Below are 21,704 nucleotides of genomic sequence, written 5' to 3'. Positions count from 1 at the left end.
TGGGAGACTGCACAGCTTGTCCCCGGCTCCCCATCAAAGGGCCCCCCCCCACTTGGGGAACACAGCACCTTTATGGCACTTTCTTACTCTGCCCAATTTGCTCTAAAACAGGTGCCCTTTGATCTCCTACAGTGCACTGGAGAGAGGTGAGCTTCGGAAAGGCTGCCTGCTATCCTGGGGTCGCAGAGACCGAGGCTAGACAGGCTGGCCTTGGCGCAAACCCGGGTGTAGTGGTGCATACACAGTGTGCGGCAGGACTCGCGATCCGAGTTATCAGCACTTCTCTTTTGCCCGCTGGGGGACCTCACGAAGCCTTCCTTGTCTTTGAGCATCCTGGGCCGACGCAGGGAGCACACGAGCTTGTGTGTGAGGGACGCCGAGATAAGCCTCGCTCCCTCCATATGGACAGCACGGCATGGGGCAAAGGACCAGATCCCGAGACAGGGTGTCCCACAGGCTTCCTTTTGCTCTTTTCTTTGGCCTTTTGGGGTCCCGACCCTTTACACCTTCTCCTTCCCTGCCTTAGTGAGTGACTAACAGCATCCTTTGCCATGGAAGACACTGGTGGGTGAATTTTGCATCAGTGTGTGTGTGTGTGTGTGTCTGTGTGTGCGTGTGTGCGTGTGTCTGTGTGTGTGTGTGTGTTGTTAGAGTTTGTTAGAGCTACATATCAAACATTGCTATGTTCTGCAAAGAAAACGAATAATCAAAAACCCAGAATGATGAACCATTGGGCTGAGCTCCCTTCCTCTTTGCTGTGTTGTGGTTTGTTAGGATTTCAACTCTACTTCTTTAGGACTTCAGTGCAGTTGTTTTGATCTCGGGGTGAGCCACTTCCGCTGAGGAAGCCGTGTCAGGATGTGTCAGGATATCGCCATGGACATCTGGTTCCGCTGGCGCTCGGGAGCCCGGTGCCTGGTGGCCGAGATGCTGGGGACGTGGTGATAAGGACACGTGGAGCAGTGGTTGTGACATAATGGACCTTTGAACTGTAAATGCCAAGAGTTGTGAGGACTCCCTGAGTGTGTGGTCCGGGCGAGGCTCCTCTTTGCTGACCTGAGTCGCTCTCCAGGGACCTTGGGACACTTGCTTCTGCCTTGACCAGGCCATTTCTGGTTGGCAGTGGCATTAACCCGCTCGGTGGTCTCCGGAGGAGAAGGGCGCCTGTTCCTGCCTTGGCGAGGCTCCCCCGTGGGCAGGGGCGCCGGCCGGGTACCAGTCCCTGGGGCACTAACCTTCGGCGCAGCCCACCTGTCGCCCACTAGCCACGTGCCCCAGCATCGAGGGACCCAAGCCGGCAGCTTTTACTTGGAAGGACTGACTCCACAGACACACAGCTCGTAGAAAGGTACACCTCAACTAAATTCGGACTTGACTCTGCCTGAAACAACAGTGTAATCAATCACTGCTTCTGAGCATGTTATTTCTTTAATGGCTTATTAAGAGACATCATCCTATAGACTACTGGCTTGTGAAATACTACTATTATAAATTACCATTCCCGCAGTGAACCTGTGTTAAATTATTGCCAAAGAGCATCTCAGTCTCCGAGCATAATTTGCCTTGAGTAAAATATTCTGGCCAATGCAGAAAATAAGCACACCATCTTCAGATTCAACTTATATTTACGAGGCTCACACAGTATGCCTGGCTGCTAATTTTCTCCCTATTTGACAGGTAGACATAGAGAGATGGGGGCTTTCTGATAAGCCGTGACCTGGATCCAGCCCCAAGAACCTTCACTCCTTCCTGTTTCTGGAGCTCAGAATCTGTGAGTGTTGACTGAGCTGTCATCTTCCCCCAAATTTAGAAGGGGTCACTCTGAGCCCTGACTCCGGGCGTGAAAGGTGTGAGATCTCCGCACTCCCCCTCCCCTTCACAACAGCCCTTGCCCATACCCCGGAGCCTCATGGCACCTGCCAGGATCCATGACACACGAACAGGCTAGCTTCTCAGTCAGCAAGAGGGAGACAGGATAAACGCAAAGCTTGGACCATAGCTTTCCAGCCCCTCCACGCCCCTCTCTGCACATGCCTCACACTACCCAAAAGTCTCCAACAGTTCCCTCCATGCCAAGAATGAAATCCAAGGCTCTGGCCACAGCCTGCAAGATCCTACTAGAGCTGGCCCTTGCCTACTTTCTGACTCCACTCTCCATGCCTTTTCTTTGCTCACTCTATTTACCAGCCCCGTGCCCTCCACAAGATGACAAGCACACGACGTGGGGACAGGCTATGTGCACTGCCCAGATGCTCCTCCCACAGATAGGAGGCTAGCCATCACTTAACGCAGGATGCTGGGTCCCATGTCAACTCCTTGGAGAGACTATCCCTGCACCTTCTGCATCCCTGAATAATGATGTCTATCACACTCTGCATTTCGCCCACCTGTTTTCCAACATTATATACTTATGAACATCTGAAAAGATTCTCCATGCAACTAGGTTCCTTGAACTCAAACTCTGTTTTTGTTCCCCAACATGTTCCTAGAACATCGATCTTATATAATCTTGAATAATCACCTGAAAGGTAGGTACTATCCCATTTTACAGATGATAAAACTGAGGCTAAAAGACGTTGAGCAATTGCAATTTACCTAATCTCACGATTAGTAGGTGATAGACCCAGGATTCAAATCCAGACATTTTCAATGCCACCCTATTGTCAAGAGATGCTACTTCATGGGTCTCTGGCATTCCCATGTGTCTTACTGGGCAGGCTAAGAATGCAAGGCCCCACCAGTCCTATATCTGGATCATTCTTCAGCATTGCATCTGCAACCAACCAATTGCAAAACATGAGGTAATATCTTTCTCTGGGACCAAAAGATGGCTCGCTTACTGTTTGCTACAAAATGCTGAATTTTATAATCAGGAAAATGCCGTTGCTGACGGAGCCACTTTTCTGGCTCATGCATCCCCTGGCTGGTGAACTCTGTGTCTCAAGTGCCACCTGCCCAGGAACACTTCCCTGGTTCCCTCCCCCTCCCTTCCCCTCAAATTCATGTGAGACGACTATGTATTGGAAGGAAGGGAGCAAAAGAAAATTTGATTTGATCGAAGAAGGCTAAGCCAATGAATTTGGGGCAGACACTGTAGAAGACAAATTAACACAGAGAGGAGAAAGTTTTGAATGTTCACATTTTTGTGACCTTGAGAGCGGCTCAGCCATGAACTCTCTGGAGTTCGATCAAATGAAGAAGCTGATCAGGCTGAGCCTAACCTGCCACTGAGAGCACAGACCGTGTCTCATTTTGTTCAAGGTCTCTGGTACTGTACCCACATGGGGGCCTGCTTAATGGGTAGATGGACAGAGGGATGAGTCAACGATGCTGACTCGCGACAGGCTTGCTGGTCGACCCGCAGATTACCTGCTCCTTACCAGCAGGAGGGGCTGGGCTGTCTTATGCGTTTTTGAGAATTCCTTTTGGGAAACTTTCAAGGGGTTCACAGGCCAGGAACCAGGCAGAACTGCTCTCTAATTATTCTTTATCCGGCTGGATGAGATTCAGTTAATGGAACACTTAATAAGTCCTTCTGGGCCCCAAGGAAAGAGAGACATTTCTCTGCTCCTGGAAATGAATTTCTGGTTCCACAGCCACAGAGCTCAGATCAGGGAGAGGTGAGGACTGCTTGAAGCTCTTAACTGAATGCCTGAGGCAGGATCGCCAAGGTCATGCCCTCAGCATTGGGCATCCCTCTGCTGAGAGCCCCAGGCCTACCTAATCAAAGGAGAGTTCCTGGAAGGCTCGGTCTCAGTGCCTGGCTGCCTCCTGCCTCGGAGGCAAAGGCTTGCGGCATTTCAGGATCACAGAGGAACGTAGGAAGGACCATACCTCTCTGCTTCCTTTTCCAGGTAGGGAAACCAGGGCTCAGGGAGGGGACACGACTTGCCCAAGGTTGTACATGAGTCTGTGTTGGCCCCAAGACTAAAACCTGGGGTCCCTAACTCTCCAAACATGTCCCTTCCAGCACACCTGGTCAATGAGCTGCTCCAACAGGCGCCAGACAGGTGTCAGTATCCACACAGATGGCAGAAGAAGTGACCCCCAGGCAGGACGAGTCTGTCCGAGATCACAGCCCACTACCAGCCCTGCCGGGACACAGATGTGTCTGCCTCTGCCCCTCCCCCAGCCCCACCCCCACCCCAGGTTCTGCTTGCTGGACTTCCCTCTCCCGAGGTCAGTTCAAGGTCAGTGGTACAGCCCCAGCACAATTTCTTGCTCTGTTTCTGTAGTTTTGGAATCCAGGCTCCCGCCCTGCTTAGAAAGACAAGCCTGAAGTAGTGGATCAGAGTCCTGGTTCAAACATACGGTTTGAGAAAAGAATACCAAGCAAGGCACTATTGGAACTATGGAACTATTTCAAATGTCACCCAAGAGTTGACGGTACAAAGAGGATTAAGGAACGAGACAAGTAGTTTCCTATTAGATATACACCTTCCTTCTGCCCCATCCAGTTCTGTTTGACTTTTCTCGCTACACAGCCACAACCCCCTGCCTCACCCCGCAGACACATGGAGGGTGGCAGATGGAGGAAACAATAGAGACTGGTAGCTGTGTTGGCCCCAGGGCCTTTGCACACGCTGTTCCCCCTGCCTAGAACATTCTTACGCTAGAATCCACATGGTTTGCTCCCTGGCTATATTCATGGTTCTGCCCAAATGCCCTCCTTGGAGGGGCCTTCCCTGATCAACCTAAAATAGCATCGCTGTCACTGTCCGCTTGCTCAGCTGCATTTTCCATCACAGACTTAATCACAAAATGACACTTCACTGTATACAGAATTCCTTCTTTGTGTGCCTGTCTCCCTGTACCAGGAGGGCAGGAACGTCACCGGTGTCCCTGCCTGCTGGGTCCCCCATGCAGAGGACAACAGTGGGCTCTCCACAATGTGTACAGGCTGGAGGCAGGGTGAAAAGTGCTCAGAGCTCAGGAAGCAGAGGTTCATTTGGGTTTGTGTGTAGTGGGAGAAGGGGGGGCGGCCCTTGGTCATTTCTGTGCCTCAGTGTCCTCACATGGGAAATGGGATGGTGACAGTGACAACCTCAAACCAGTCCTGCCCACGGATGGCCCAGGGCAGTGTCCAGCTCAGGGCAGGTGCCCTCTCAACCTGGGACCTTGTCTTGGGGGCCTCTTTGTCCCTGACCGAGCAGATCAGCCACCCCCAGGAAGGGAAGGCAGAGCTCAGCCTATGGACTTCCTTTGGCTTTTGCAAAAACAACAAAACCAAAAATATTACAAAACCACACTGTGCATCTGTGCAGTTGCCGAGGGAGGTGGCACACAAGCCCGAGTCCTGCTTCCTGGGGTCGGTCCTCTGTGGCTGCGGCAGGATGTGGGGCACACAGCATGGGACGGGGACACCTGCTCTGCTGGGGGGCCCACAGGCCTGGTTCCCAGAGAGCTTGGAGCCTCGAAGTGACTTCCAAAGGGAAAGCACTTGGCAAAAAAATAAATAAATAAAATAAAATAAAATAAAAAATTTTTACAAATTCACACACTGTGATGTGTAAGAGCCAGGCCTAGAACCAGCTTTCCAGACTTCAGGAAGAGGACATTTGTTAGCTTGTGGTTTTCAAATTTTCTTTAAACTGGAATCTCCCCCAAGCAGAAACTAGCCACTTAAACAGCGTTTCCGGGTGAGGTGGGGGTGGGAACTCCCAGCCCAGCTGCTGGGTCTCACCACCCCCGAAGCTGGTTTGCAAATCAAAGTCACACCCCCTTTACCCCCAGTCCAGAGGGTTCTCTGAGGATTCAGGAGACCAAATCAGGCAGTTCATCTGGGGTCATGTTACTAAATGGGTCTTGTTCATTCTCAGGTTCTAGGAAACAGGTTCTAGGAAAACTTCTGAAAACAAAAGAGTGGGTTTCAAGGATGAGGACGTGGAGACGGGTACCCCTAGTGACGGGAGGGAGGGGACGTGAGAAGCAGCAGGACCAGGAGAAAACAGGGAGGGTCAGAGCCACGGGGACGATGCAGAAAAGGCTGAGGGAGAGGGTTAGGCTCTGGCCGGCCCCCAACGGCATGTGGGAGGAGGGTGCTGGGGGCCCCAGTGGGTGTCCGCCCCAGGCCGGACCCCACCTCTGCCACCCGCCCTGCCCTCCTTCTCACCACGAAGTCAAGTGTCCTACTTTCTGAATCACAAAGACACATCCACGGCCGAAATAATCTACCGCTACAGTGTGCATGTGGGACGGGAGACATGCTTTATAATCAGCGCAGAATGCATTTCTCGTGCTGTATTTGTTGGTGACCTGTTGATGCATTTGAACGTAGCAAAAAGGGCACACACTCGGTTAACCAGAACTTTCCAATGATGAGAGGAACCTCCCATTCCCCGAGCACTGCCCAACCGCTTGGGGTAAGAAAGCACTCTGCCTTCGAAACATCCTGTCTGTCTGGAGAGCCTACTGTGTTCTGGGTACCCCAGGAGAAACAGCGAGAGATACAAAAACCAGGTCACAGGTCTCCCCCACATGCGTGGCGGGGGGACAACCATTTCAACACAGTTTAAGGCAGAGAGAGCAAGCAATTGAGAACACGGGTTCTGGAGTCACAGAGAGCGGGATTCGAATCCCAGCTCTGTCACTTACCCGCTGTGCGACCTCGGGGGAATTCCTTAACCTCTCTGAGACTCCGTTTCTTCATCTGAAAAACAGGGAAAAAAATACTCAGACTCACTGCAGGGAGAAGGCATGACAATCTCTCCAGAGAATGCCGGCAACGTGCTCAGCTCACACGCACAGAGTACGCATGAAGTGCTCTTTTGATGGCCAAGCCCCGGCAGGCCCCTGGTGAGGGGAGAGAACAAGTCACCTTCAGTGCGCAGGGTCCGAGTCAGGAGAACGAGTGCAAGACTGTGCTCCGAGCGGAGAAGTGAGAGCCCCATACTGCCTGATCTCTGAGACCACTTCCTGCCCCAGGTGGAGGACTGGGGGGGTGGTGTGTGCTCATTCGGCCATCTCTCGTGCACCTGGCAGGGTTAGCTGCTCTGCACCCGCCGCTCCCGGCAGTCCCTGAGGCAGTTCCAGCCTCCCGGCAGACCGGGGAGGAAACTGAGGCTCATGCAGAGTGGCCTGGTGGGGCCACAGGACGGGGCTGGAAGCCATTCTGCCCGGATGACAGAGGACAGAGGATTTTCAGGTGCACCTGCAACGGGACTAGTGGCGAGTCCCAGATCACATGGCAGTGGGGGAAGGTCTGATTCTAGAATATTCTAATTGGCAGGAATCAGACAGCTGGGCATTTTGCAAAGGGAGAAGTTACTTGAATCTGAGAAGTAGGGAGGTGTTTTAGCCTTTTTTTCCTAGATGCCGAGTGGGGGGAGGGCCCTTCCTAAACAGTAATAAGGACGGATGAAAATACCCACTCTGCCCGTGGGATGAATAATAACCCCCAGCTTGCAGCAGCTTCAGCCGCATGCTGTCTTGGCTCTTGTCACCTGTGAGGCATGCAAAATGCTTTCCCTCTGGGAGTGGGGTTGAAGAGAACTTTCTGTAGCGTTCCAATTTTAGTATGTGTGCTGCCAAGGCAAGCAAGAAAAGCACTTCCTGAATAGTTAAGACCACCTGGGCTTCTTTCTCTCCCTCTCACCTGAGCGCACCTGCGTCCGTGGACCTGAGCTCGCTGACCTCTGCACATCAATAATGGATGACCCAGAAGCCCATGGATGTTAATAGTACATAGCAGCCGCCCCGGCCAGCAGGAGGGAGTCAGTGCCCAGGATGGGCTGGCCTGCCTCTGACTCTCCATGGACACAACATGAAAGGAGACATTTTTAAGAACTATAAAACAGTTTAATTAAAAGTAGTTACTTTCCAGAATAAGCAACATGGGTTGGGGACACCCTCTCTCCCGCCGCATGCAGGGGACCATTGAAGGGAACGCAGCCCTGCATAAGTAACACTGGTGAGCCTCACCCATCGAGCCAGTGGCTGGGGGACCACCAGCCTGTCACTCCTGGCCGTGCATCCTTCGGTGAGCCACTTACTCCACTGTGCCTCAGTTTCCTCATCTGTAAAGTGGGGAGAAGGATAGTGCCTAGCTCCTGGGTTGCTGAGAAGATTAATATGGTCAACACATACGAAGTGTTTAAGGCATGCCTGGCTGGTAGTAAGTGCTCTCTAAGGGCTAAGCTGCCATCATCACCATCATTACCATCACCACCATCACCATCATCATCACCATCATCTCCATCATTATCATCATTTCCATCATCATCACCATCATCATCACCATCACCATCAACATCATCATCACCACCACCATCACCATCATCATCATCTCCATCAACATCATCATCTTCATCACCATCATCATCATCACCACCACCATCACTATCATCATCATCTCCATCATCAACATCATCATCACCGTCCTCACCATCATCACCACCACCATTACCATCATCATCATCATCACCACCACCATCACCATCACCGTCATTACCATCACCATCATCCCTCACTGTCTCTACCAACATCATCATCATATTATCACCATAAGCATCACACGACCATCACTAACATCATATCATCAACATCATCATATCATCACCATCATCATCATCACACACCGTCACCATCACCATCATGATCATCTACTCTGGGCCAGATGCGACACATCTTATGGAAAGTGTCATTTTGCTCCCATTTCCCAGATGAGGAAATTGAGCCTTTGAGAGAGTCAAAATGCACTGAATTATTCATCATGCCAATAATTAATTAGCAGTGAGCTGGGAGGAAGCCGAGAACTTCACATGGTGCCATCCACCCTGACACTGTTAAGCTGAGCTGAGTTGAGCCACATCAGGCAGAGAACTTCGAAAGGCGGGCTGTCCCTATGTCCTGTGATCTTTTTCTCCTTAGCTGGTGGATCCCTCTGCTAAACAAACACCCTCAGACACAGCTCTTCCGAAGCAAAGCCAGATGTGAATTGGGAAGAAGAAACAAACATGGAGTTTGGAGTGTCACCACTGAATCCCAAGAGGTGGCTCTGAGCCTGGTGGTTCTGTCTCTGAGTGGCTACTCAAGATGAATACCCAGACTCATGAGCAAGACCCAGAAACTTTCCTGGACACAAGGCAGTAAGAGTGAGTTCTCCTGATGCCCATCCACACCCAGCACTGTCATGCGGGGTCATTATGGTGCTTTATTGGTGGGAGACAGTACCTGTGGGAGGGGGTTGCCGAAATACTACCACTTTGGAGTTTACAAAAGCATCTTTGTAAAAAGAATCTCTTGGAGTCAATTTTGGTTCCGAACGTTGCCCAGTTGCCTTGGTGTAGGCATCAAAGGCCCTGAGAAAATGAAATCTGCTTAGATTTTGCTGGCACAACCTTTGGCCTTTTTCTTTAAAAAAAAAAAAAATTCCAGTGTAGTTACCATACAGTGTTATATTAGTTTCAGATGTACAATGTAGTGATTCAACAATTCTCTACATTACTCTGTGCAGCATTATTTACAATAGCCAAATCATGGAAGCAGCCCAAGTGTCCATCAATAGAAGAACAGAGAAAGAAGATGTGGTATATATACACAATGGAATACTCCTTGGCCATAAAAAGAACGAAATCTTGCCATTTGCAAAACACTTGCCTTGATGTGTTGGATCCTGGTTGGCACAAGACAATGATGTGCCTCAAGTCACAGCAGGTTAGCAACACCCAGGGTTCCCCAAACCTGGGTGGCTCCCAGTAACTGCCTACCGCTTCCCTGTAGGATTCCAAGAAGTATTTTCTGAGCACCTGGTCTGTACCAAGGGATAGGTGCCAAGGACATAAAGATAAATGGAATGAGGATTCACCACTATGGGGAAATACGCAATCAGTATAATGGGGGACAAGCAACAACCAAGCACTAAGAGCAACCTAGGTTCTGTTCAGTGCTTCCTTGTGAAGCTCTACTCCCCCATGTGACTGTATTTGGAGACAGGGCCCATGGGGAGGTAACTGAGGTTAGATGAGGTCATAAGGGTAGGACCCTAAGCCCACAGACGGGTAGCCTTGTAAGAAAAGGAAGAGACACCGAAGAGCACTCACAGTGCACCCACACAAGAAAGGCCAGTGAGGACACAGTGGGAAAGTAACTGTCTGCTAGCCAGGAAGAGAAGTCTCAAGAGACACCGACTTGGACAGCACCTTGATCTTGGACTTCCAGCCTCCAGAACTGGGAGAAAATAAGCTTCTGTTGTTTAAGTCACCCAGTTGTAGAACTCTGGGATGGCAGCCCCAGGAGACTCACGCAGGGCTGTAATAACCATCCCCATTTTGCAGATGAAGAAGCTGAGGCATCAGGAGGAGACATACCTTCCTGAAGGCCACACAACTACTAAGTGGTAGAGCCAGGTGGTCAGACTTATGCATCTGGCTGCAGAGCCCAATAGTTGATGGCCAACTGTATTATGCAAATATTTATTTTCCCCCTCCCTGCCCCCTCCCTGTCACGGCGAGAAGGCTATACCTCCCCACTCCATTGATGTTGGGTTTGGCCCTATCTCTTGCTTTGGCCAGTGGGATGTGAAGAGGTATGATGTGTACCATCTCGAAGCAGAAGATTTAAATTTGATTATGTGAGGGTTTTTTATGTGGATTTTTCAGCTCTGGCATGATTGTGGCATGCCCTAAAAAATGACTACCTTTAGCCCGGGCCTTAGAGATAACTCAAGGCACATTGCTGGCCTGCAGTTGACCCACAGTCTACTTGTAATACGAACAAGAAATATACATTTGTTGTAAGTCACTGAGACTTGAGGATTATTTGTTATGCAGCAGAGTGGACACATCTAGGGCTCATTCTATAATTTTCCTATCTCCAACCAACCAACCCACATTCCATTTGTAAGAATGCAGTAGGTGCTCATGAGATCGGACTTCCAGAACAGGCTCTGTCCTTCACCAGCTCCGTGGCTTTCACTTCTCTGGGCCTCAGTTTATTCATCTGCAAAATCGGGGTAATAATAGCACCTGCATCCTGGGGTTCTTGCAAGGATTCTGCAGGAGATGATATGAAGTTCTCAGCACAGTGCCTAACACAGTAAAGGCCCACTATGACCACGGTTGCCACGTAGGATGACGGCGTGATGTGTTAAAGCTGAAGAAACATGCCTGGGTTCAAATCAAGTGCTCCTTTTTCAGCCCATCTTACAGCTAGTGCTCCCTCGGCCAGCCACTGTGGAGGTCCATGTTCTACAGGAGGAGGGCCAGAGGCTGGTCCTGCTCAGGGAGGCAGCAGGAAGCAGGATGAGGGGGGAGGAGGGAGGCCCTTGGTTCTTATGAAGGGGAAGATGTGCTCTCCTAGGCCCAGAGTTGTGGAAGCACGAATTGAAAAGAAGGGTGGGAAAAAGGTACTTTGAGGGGCTGGTTCCTCTTCTCTCATTCCTGTCCCACTTCTTAGAGGAGAAACTGAGGCCCAGAAAGGGGAGTGTCTTCCCCACGGTCATACAGCTGGTTAGCATCAGAACTTGGACTAGAACCTTGGTCTCCTGAGACCAGCTTGGGCATCATTCCACTGCCTCCTGCTCATTTAGGAAGAAATGAGACTCATTCTTTGCGCTGGCTCAGGAGACAAATGTCAAGTTTCTCTATCCTCGTGGGTGGATTTACTAGAACTCCACAATTCAACAAGCTTTTCTTTAAGTCACTTCAAAACTCCCCCTTCTCTTTCTGGGAAACTCAGTCCTCTTCACACACCCTGGCTCCTGGAGTAGGCAGTGGGGTAATCTGCTGTGAATACTGTTCAGGGCATAAAGCAGGAGTTGGTGGTTGCTAGATTTATTTTTTTTTTGGGGGGGGGGTCTCTGTTTACTGGTTTGCTTTCCCCAAGGCTTTCAACAGGCACTGTGCAAGGAAATTCAGCACAGGAAGGTAAGGCTCTGCTGTCCAGAGCTGCCAGTCAGGAGTATGAGACTGGATGCTCTATTTTATTTTATTTATTTTTTTTTTTTTTAATTTTTTTATTGTTATGTTAATCCCCATACATTACATCATTAGTTTTAGATATACTGTTCCATGATTCATTGTTTGTGCATAACACCCAGTGCTCCATGCAGAACGTGCCCTCCTCAATACCCATCACCAGGCTAACCCATCCTCCCAACCCCCTCCCCTCTAGAACCCTCAGTTTGTTTTTCAGAGTCCATCGTCTCTCATGGTTCTTCTCCCCCTCCGATTTCCCCCCCTTCATTCTTCCCCTCCTGCTACATAATTCTTCTTCTTTTTTTCTTTCCTAACATATATTGCATTATTTGTTTCAGAGGTACAGATCTGAGATTCAACAGTCTTGCACAATTCACAGCACTTACCAGAACACATACCCTCCCCAGTGTCCATCACCCAGTCACCCCATCCCTCCCACCCCACCCCCCACTCCAGCAACCCTCAGTTTGTTTCCTGGGATTAAGAATTCCTCATATCAGTGAGGTCATATGATACATGTCTTTCTCTGTTTGACTTATTTCGCTCAGCATAATACCCTCCAGTTCCATCCACGTCGTTGCAAATGGCAAGATCTTATTCCTTTTGATGGCTGCATAATATTCCATTGTATATATATACCACATCTTCTTTATCCATTCATCTGTTGATGGACATCTTGGCTCTTTCCATAGTTTGGCTATTGTGGACATTGCTGCTATAAACATCGGGGTGCACGTAGCCTTTCGGGTCCCTACTTTTGTATCTTTGGGGTAAATACCCAGAAGTGCAATTGCTGGATCATATGGTAGCTCTATTTTCAACTTTTTGAGGAACCTCCATACTGTTTTCCAGAGTTGGATGCTCTATTTTAGAGAAGAAACAGACTGTGCTGGACAGGGAGGGCTTCAGGGAGGAGGCAACCCTGGCCCTGGCTCTAGAAAGATGGGAAGAACATGACAAGGCCAAAGAGAAAAGGAATTCCAGAATCTTGTAGGGTAAAGTTTTGAAAGGGAGCAAGGAGGACAAAGGTCTCAAGTTTTTGTTTTCGTTTTTATTTTGCAGGGTAGGGGCAGAGCTGACAATGAGTAACAGATAGAACAGTCCACAATTTCAACTTTCAGGGAGCGTAACTGAAGTGAGCTTCAGTTTATTCATCTGAAAAATGGGGGAAACTGAGGCCAACTCCAAGATGTATAGAGAACGGAAGGTAGAGGTCGTGGGTCTCTCTGGAGCAGAACTCAGATCTGCTTACCATCCAGTATCATAATGTCTCCCTCCAGGGGGAAAAGCTGGGGAGGTCTGCTTGTGGGCCATTATAAAAGATCACGGTCCCTTAGCTGTGAAGCAAAGCCACGGGACTTGGGGAGCAAGTTGAAATGACGCAAACATGAAGCTCAGGCTGCCCAGCTGTGCTGGGAGTGATAAAGTCCTTTGTCTCTGATCCAGGAAACTCATGTCTTCTGCCCATATCTGCCATCAGGCTGATGTCTTAGGCAGCAAGCAGAGTAACACCTCAAGATTTTCACAGTTCTGCATGGCCACTGGCCACATGTGGCGACTTTTAATTAAAATTAAATATAACGTAAAATATAGTTCCTCAGGTATATTAACCAAATTTCTAGCACTTCCTGGCTTTAGGTGGTTGGTGGCTACTAGACTAAACAGTACGGCTATGGATCATTCCCATGCCTGGGAAAGTTCTCTCGGTGAGCCCTGGTCTAGTAGATAAGAGCTCAGGGTGTGGGGCTCAATCCTTCCTCCTACCACTTGCTGGCCATGAGAATGTGAGCAAGCTACGTCACCTCTCTGAGTTCCTCTTCCTCATCTCTAAGACCAGAAAAACAGGGCTGATCTCGTGGGTTCTTGGGAGGATTCCAAAAAACAACCCCTACAAAGTATACCTAGCCTGGGCCTATGGGGAGGGCTCCCCAAACAAGAGCTAACATTTTGAGGCACTGAGCAAATGCCAGTTGCCCCTTCACACCACAGGGAGGGTGGCGGCGGGCAACACGAGGGATACGATGGAACAGGAAGGAAGGTGGCAAAATACAGAGGGGCATAGGAAGCCAGGCCCAGAGGTTTGGCCTTACCCCAAAGGCAAGTGGGAGCCTTCGAAGATTGTGGGCAGAGGGATGCCTCTTCTCGCCCTACCCAAGCTCACCGAGGCAGTGTGGGGAGAAGGCAGATCACAGACTTTGGCGCAGAGGACATGGGCGAGATTCTCCCACTACCACCTCTGAGCTGTGAGGCCCTGGGCAAAGCGTCGGACCTCGAGAGCCAGGGCTTATGCCTTGCAGACACCGGCATTGTAAGACCCACCCCGATGGGTTACTGAGAGGGTTAAGTGAGGTACCATGTGCAAAACTCTCAGAACAGTTTCTGGCACACAGTAGGGACACTAAGGAAAGAAACTCCATTCCTTTTTTCCTCTCTGGAGAGAAAGGCTGGCCTGGAGGATGAGCAGGAAACCTGAGTGGCGCCAAGGGGCAGGTGATGGTAACCAAGAGCTGCTGGGCTTTCCTTAGGTAGCAGATTACTCCCAGTGACCTCTGGACTCCCTTCACCTGGAAAGGCAGGTTTCAGGTTTTCATTTGCCTAGCTGGGGTCAGGCTACTTGGAAGGCTCTGGGTCCCTGTAGAGCAGAGATGCTGTTGGCACCCAGCCTGAATGGCCATTCCCCCTCAACTGCTGTGGCTATTGGCTCCAGAGGACTGTCCCAGCTAGACAGGAGCCACCTTGTCTGGGAGGAACCCACAGCCTGGCCCCCTTCACCCTGGGCAGCCCCCGGAATGACTGAGGTGCCTGTGATTACACGATGCTGGCATCGTTTGCCTCCGTGTTGGAGCCAAACCTGTCGTGGGCACACTTTGTGCTCAGGGTTCCCGTGGAGTCAGCTGAGGATTGACTGCAGCTGGAGGCACGTCCCTGCTCGGCTTCTCTCCTCTCCCTGCCCTCCCCTGTCTCCCTCACCCCGCCTTCTCCTGGAGCACCTCCTTAGTAATCCACGCACACCGAATGCTTGCCTCAGGCTCTGCTAGCAGGGAACTGAGATCCCTGCATGAGGCTGGTCCGAGTAGTGACTGCCAGTAAGAGAAAGCCTCAGGAGTGAAATGCTCTCAAGTGCCCAGAACTTGTCAAGAGCAAGGAATCTCTTCTGCAACCACCTGGTTCAAGCCCTTGGCTTTATATAATGAGCAACCAGGAGCCATCGGTCATTTAACAAGGACTCCTCGGGGCCCAGAATGTGCCAGGCCCTGTTTTGGATATGGGTGATACAATGGTGAACAAGACAAAGCCCCTCTCCTCTTGAAGCTCATGCATCAAATCAAACAGCAGAGCATGGCGAACACTTCTGCAGAAAACAAAAGCAGGGGCGCCTGGGTGGCTCAGTCGGTTAAGCGTCTGCCTTCGGCTCAGGTCATGATCTCAGGGTCCTGGGATCGAGTCCCACATTGGGCTTCCTGCTCCTTGGGAGCCTGCTTCTCCCTCTGCCTCTCTCTCTCTCTCTGTCTCTCATGAATAAATAAATAAAATCTTTAAAAAAAAAAAAGAAAACGAAAACAAAAGCAGACAGCGAGACCATGGACGACAGGGAGGTGGCACTGGAGTGAACGCTCAACCGAGCCTCCGAATGAGTCGGCTGTGCAAAGGCAGGGGTGAGGGAAGCAGAGTTCAGGCAGAGGGGAGAGGCAGAGCGAGATCACAGGGCAGAAACAAGCCGGCCGTCCTCAGCGCGGGGGCCAGTGCAGTGTGAGTGTGCCCAGCAGAAGGGGTGATTTTACGAGACGAGGTCAGACAGCGAAACAGGACCTGATCATGTCAGCCCGGGAGTGCAGGGACCTGTCAGCCAACAAATGGGCAAAGGTGACTCCTCTGGATTCCCTTTTCCAGTCACTTCCTCTGAGTTGGCTCCGTCCTTGGGAAACCAGGAGACTCACCCATTCCCACTGGAGCTCCCAGGCCAAGACCACCTCTCACATCGCATTTTCAATACCAGAGATTAAGCCTCGTGAATAAACCAGTTAGTAGCCTTTTGAGCAATTTTGAGCACCAGCTCCATGTTCCAAACTGCTTCTCCGGGCTTTCCTGGGAAGGTGCCCATCAGACACGAGGCCAATAAATATTTCATCATCCTTCATTTCATCCCACATCAAATGAGACACGGCTGCAGGAGGCATGGGGAAGACCGGCTGGAAGTCATCGGAGATGAGCTGAGGCAGAGGGTGGACTTTGGGAGGGGCCCGAGGCTATCAGAAGGCAGCTAGCTGTACCTTTTGCCATTTGCTTGCCAGACAACCTGAAACCAGTGCTGAGAGCGTCAGAAGCCTCAGTCTCCTCCTCTGGAAAATGGGCACACCAGTAACCTTGACAGAGTGGAGTGAAGGCAGCTCATGGACTCGGCACACGGGGCACAGGAGCCTGGTCTCATCACCACTGACAGCATCGCGTGCCTGGGCCCGGGAGCGGGGGGCTCCTCCTCTGCCCAGGGGCGGCCACCATGGCTGGGAGCAGCTTGGGGATGCAGGGTGAAATCCCTCATGAGGGAAGACTGGGGATGGAGGAGGAGTCTGAGGAGGCCAGCCTCCGGTTCTTTCTTCCTGAGTCCTTACGCTGTGCAATTCTTCCATAATAACCAGTAACCTTTTCAAATAGGATTTTAAGTGATCAACAGAGGTGCTCGTGGCTTGTGGCCTCAGAGGGCAAAGGAAGGAAACCCTTGCCGTTCTCCCTCCTTCGGTCTCCAGCATTATTATCCCGTGCCCAAATTAAATCCTTCTGATAGACTTGCCCATTTTGGCAGTAAATACTCATCTCAGGGGTTTTAAAAGATCAGCAAACACGGTTTGGAAATTCTCATCAAGCCAAAGCCTGCTAAGGACAGAGAAGCAAGGTTATCCAGGTGTATGAGGAGGTAGATAGGCAGGGGATCTGAAATCCCTGGGGAGGCGGCGAAGCTGAAGATGGTGGAAACATTCCGGCATACCTGGTACCACAGAAGGGCGACTGTCTTTAGTGATCAGCTACTATGTGCCCAGCACGTCACATACAACACCTGCCACTTACTACCTACTCCCACGTGCACCGTTACAAACACTTGATGTGGATTAAGCCATTTCATCTTCCGAACAACCTAGCATTCGGGGCCTAGTGACCCTGCACATTAGGCAAGCACAGAGAGGGGAAGTCACTGGTCCAAGGTCACGCGGCCAGCAGGTGGCAGAGTCAGTGCCTGAATCCAGATTGCCAGGCTCTGGGACTGACGCCAGCAGGGATACATGACCTTAGTTAATCTCCCTTCCCCTTGGCCACAGACCTACAGAGTTCCACATGATCACTTAAATTCTTAAGGAGTGCCCACTGAGGTGCAGAAAGGTGAAGGATCTGTCTGTGAGTGTCCTCAGAGCCTCAACCCCAAGCCTCGGGTCTGCAGGGGGCCCTGAGGCTAAGCAAGCCAAGGGGGTGGGAGGTAAGCAGGGAGGGAAGGAGGAGAAAAGCCACGGACCCCGCAAATCCAGGGAAGTAAATACATCTCCCCGTTTGCTCTTTGCAACACCAGGTGGGGTTTATGAGTTTTTAATTAAAATTTTTGACAGACAAGCTGTATCCTACGTGCAGCACTGGGTGTAAAAAATAACTGCGAGATCGGAAGAAAAGGCTAGAGGAATCAGTCTCCTCTGGCTTGGTATAAAATTCACATGCGATCCTTTAACATCAGGCTGACAACCCGGTCCACAGAAGGGTCCAGATCTGGGGGGAGGAGAGGGGGCAAAGGGGACTGGCTGCTTCTGTGGAAGTTGGGGGTTCTCACTTGGGGTCCCATTGGGGCTGCCTAGGACTAGCTAGTTGACTGGACAGGTCTCTCAAGTGTCCCCTGAGAACACACTTTTCAAGGTCAGTGGTGAGAGCAAAGGTCAGAGAGGAGGGCACGGGGCAGAGGAAACCCCTCTGGAGTGCCATCCTCCACTCTGGGCCACCGTGCTTGGGGTCCCGATGCCGCTGGCCCTGACCCAGTCCTGTGCCTCTCCCTGCAGGGGACTTGGGACTGGCCAAGGTGCAGGGCCGTGTCGGCACGTCCAGGATGCTCTGTCTAGAACCAACTGACGGAATTAATCACTCATGGGGCATTTGGCTCACACTACTTTTGAGTATTTTTTTCTTATTCTAGCTCCCCCCGCCCCATTTTATCTTGGAGTGGGAAAGTCCTCTGTTGAGCATAAAATTCCATATTTACATAAAGGAAAAGATGGAACACATTAGAAATGCAAACTTCCCTAAGGCAGGAGCTGTAAACTGGAGTCTGGCCCCGTCTTTGTAAATAAAGTTTTATTGGAACAGAGTTGTGCACATTTATTTCCATAGTGCCTGTGGTGGCTTTTTTGCTATGACGACAGGCGAATAGCTGTGACAGAAAGGCTGTGGCTCTCAAAGCCTAAAATAGCTACGACCTGACCCTCTAAAGAAAAAGGTGTCTGGTGCCTGATATGGGATCAAACGCCCTGAGCAACAGTGAAAAATAAAGGCGAACCAAGAAGCCTATTTGCAGCCTGCCAGGCACCTGGCTAATATTCATAATACATAAAGAGCGCTTACAAAATAAGGATACGCACACAATTTCTAAAAATGAGGAAAGGACAAAAAAGGCAGATCAACAGAGAAGAAATGCAAGTGACCAATTAGCTATAAAGAGTGGCTCCAGGTCACTAATAATCGAAGTGATACACACAATAAGGAGATGTCATTTCTTACCTACGGGAATCTCAAGGATTCAAGAATGATCCACAGGACTGGCCAACCCTTAGTTCATCCTTCTTCTGCCCGTCTCCCGTCGGGTACAGCATGCTCCCAGGCAACAGAGAATGGGTGTGTTTTGCTGTAGTTTCAGGGTCACCAGGAAGCTCAGAGTGCCCCAGAGCCACATACACTGGCTCTCTCTCGTGTTGCCAGCATGGCGCACAGAGCAGATGCGCCTTCCATGCTGTGGAAGGGAAGCAAATGGCCTGGGGTCAGGAAAGAAGGGGCCACTTGTGGCTGCCCTTCTTCCTTCTAGCAAGTGCCCAGTCTCCTTCCGGTGAGTCCCCTCTCTCCCTTGCGTGCCTGCTCTGTGGGACGGTCACTACACAGGCTGCCTCTCCACGGCAGGAGTGGAAGGGTCCCAGGAGGCTCCTCAGACTTCTGCGTTCTCAGGCAGTGAGATACCCTCCTGGGGTTGTGACTTTGGAGCAAATAAGTGAGGCTGGAAGAAATGGGGGGGCCCTGCATTCTCGGGGCACAGGTGGACACGTGGAGTCCAGATATGACATGGGTGTGCCTGTTAGGACCCCCGAGGTCCTCCGGGTTCTTGGCCTTTCCAATCCAGGGCTCTCTATGCTTTGTCCTCACTCCTGCATCTCACGACAGCTTTCCCAGAGAGGGAAGCAAGCCTGCTCATTTCCATACTGGCTCCGTAGCTAATACCAAGCCCTACCTGGGAAATCTATCTACCTCTCACCATCCAGCTAAACCCTACTCCCACTTCACAGCCCAGATGATCCACCCCCTATTCCTCAATGTCTTTCAGGGTGATCCCCCTCCCCCACCCTACTGTCTTCTCCATTTTCTGGACCTCTCTGTTCTCCTGCCCGGCAGGCCCCAGTAGAAAGGTGTGCCTCAGAGGGGTGAGCGCCTCCCCACCATCTTGGGGGGCAGCACCCTCCCATGAGATGCCACCAGCCAGCTGGCCCTCCCTCCAGAAACTGCACCCTGCTCCTGCCTGTCCATGGGCCACCTCTTTCTGCTTTATCTCCCACATTCTCCCTTGTCCTCTCTGTTCCAATCCTACTAACTCCATACCTGTTCTTGAATGCTCCAAGCTCATTCTTGCCTCAGGGCCTTTGCACCTGCTGAATGCTCTGACTCCTATTATTCCTGCTCCAGTTCAAGAGGAATTTAAGGCCGAAAATAATTTCCATTTCTCTAGCATTTTCTTTGGCAATCTGGATCCATCTGCCAGACTACACTCTCATAATAAATAGCTCTGTGAGGTCAGCAGGGCAACAATTACTATAATGGCCAGCCAGTGTCACGGCTAGGACATCGTGAACTGGAACTGCTCACAACTCTCATAATTCGAAGCCCAGGTTCATTTTCCTAGGCCACGAGGCTGGCCACAAAGGAGAATAAACATCCCCCACTCCCCCACAGGCAGACTCTTTAAGAATGCCGGTTCCAGGGTAAGGACACGTCCTTCAATCAGACTCCAGGCACACAGTTGGTGGGACCCTTCAGAAAGAGGCCAAAGGCATTCTCTGCACTGTCGGGCTGAGATCAGTAGCTCCGCGAGCCTACAGACTGCCCACAAACTGCTCTCCAGGCTGCAGCAGGACCTCGCCATGACTGCCCACGGGTGGGCCAGCCGCTTCCTGTTGACTGGCTGCCACTCAGAATGTGCCCTGTGCCAAGCTCCTGGCCAGGCTTTTGCTGGAACCATTCCAGGGTCATTTCTGGCAGCACAGTGGCTGGGTAGTCCCATGCAGGAGGGCTCAGAAGCCCCAGCCCTCCTCCGGACTCTGCCATTGCAAAGCTGTGTGACTTAGAGACAGGCCCGATCCCTCTCTGGGCTTCAGTTCCTGCCTCAGAGAAAGGTAGCACCGAGGGGCCCCTCAGGGTGGTGGAAAATGCGCCTACACTAAGCCACAAAGGACTGTGTTTTATATCCCTCGGGTCACCACCCCCTGGGGGACCTTGGCAAGTTCCCAAATTCTGAGCCTCGGTTTCCCACTCTGTCAAATCTGGTGTTAAATCAGAGGGTGTTGAAACTGCTGTCTCATGGGCCTGTTTTGTCTGGGCCATACAGCAATTGACAAAACTCTGAATTAGCGAACACTTTTATCTTTTTAAAGATTTTATTTATTTGTCAGAGAGAGAGAGAGAGAGAGAACACAAGCAGGGGGAGTGGCAGGCAGAGGGAGAAGAAGGCTCCCCGCTGAGCAAGGAGCCCGATGCAGGACTCGATCCCCAGACCCTGGGATCATGACCTGAGCCAAAGGCAGACGCTTAGCCCACTGAGCCACCCAGGCGTCCTGCTAACACTTTTAAAAATCAGAAAACTTCACATAAAAATCTGGACCTCTGGCTTCCTTTGCTAAAGGAAGAGAAGATGCAGAAGCCCGGGGCTCACATTCCCCCGGGGCTAAGCAACAGTCATCTCCTTTGGTCAGAACCTGGTCAGTCTGCCGGTCTGTCACAGACCCCACTACTCCCTATTGCTGACCAGGCCTCTTTATCCGTCTGTACTCTCCACACGGCCCCTGCGGACCCAGGAGACTGTGACCCCTGGACTGGATATTCTAAAGGCCCCCTCTGCTCTCGCTTTCCGTGACGTTCCTGATATTCACACGCCACCAGAGGCCGCCCTGCCATCCCTTGGGGTAGGGAGCGGAGGGCTGTCTCTCGTGGGTCTGAAGGCTGAGGCCCTGCCTTTGCCAGGATTCCCATCCCCTGGTCAGCGGAAAGAGGATAGCTCCTGAGCGTACCAAGCAGCCATAGGGCCACGCAGAGCTCCAGCCGCCGCTGCGGCCTCTATAATGACCTGCAGCCTGTAATCAAGCCCCATTGAGAGACCTTAGGAAGGAGGGCTTTTTCCATTTCCTGATCATAGAATTTCAGGGTTGGAAGGGACTTTAAAATGGCATCTAGACCAACCCATCATTACTGTCTTGCTGTTGGGCCAGCACGCTGGGAGCTGAAAAATTTAAGATGCGGCAAAAGGAGCCCTCCCCCCGCCCCGGAGTCCTCCCAAGCTGCGGAGGC

At 51.2% G+C, this 21,704-nt stretch overlaps 1 protein-coding gene across 9 annotated transcripts in view; it reads right to left on the bottom strand.

The window, feature by feature from the left end:
- ST3GAL1 (ST3 beta-galactoside alpha-2,3-sialyltransferase 1) overlaps positions 1-21,704 on the bottom strand; it is a 93,926-nt gene that overhangs the window by 34,690 nt on the left and 37,532 nt on the right. For 6 of the 9 annotated variants that reach the window (XM_078071979.1, XM_078071980.1, XM_036091169.2 and 3 more), the window contains one exon: positions 6,595-6,649. The gene's annotated coding sequence lies outside the window, so the exon portion shown is untranslated. Of the gene's footprint in view, positions 1-6,594; positions 6,650-6,817; positions 6,893-18,662; positions 18,892-21,704 lie in introns of those variants that run through there. The other 3 variants (XM_036091170.2, XM_078071982.1, XM_078071984.1) reach the window with 2 other exon arrangements.

This window comes from Halichoerus grypus, chromosome 5, assembly GCF_964656455.1.
Source record: "Halichoerus grypus chromosome 5, mHalGry1.hap1.1, whole genome shotgun sequence".
In the NCBI taxonomy this organism is placed as follows: domain Eukaryota; kingdom Metazoa; phylum Chordata; class Mammalia; order Carnivora; family Phocidae; genus Halichoerus; species Halichoerus grypus.
Note: the sequence above shows the minus strand (reverse complement) of the source record. Positions and strands in the feature narration are given on the sequence as shown.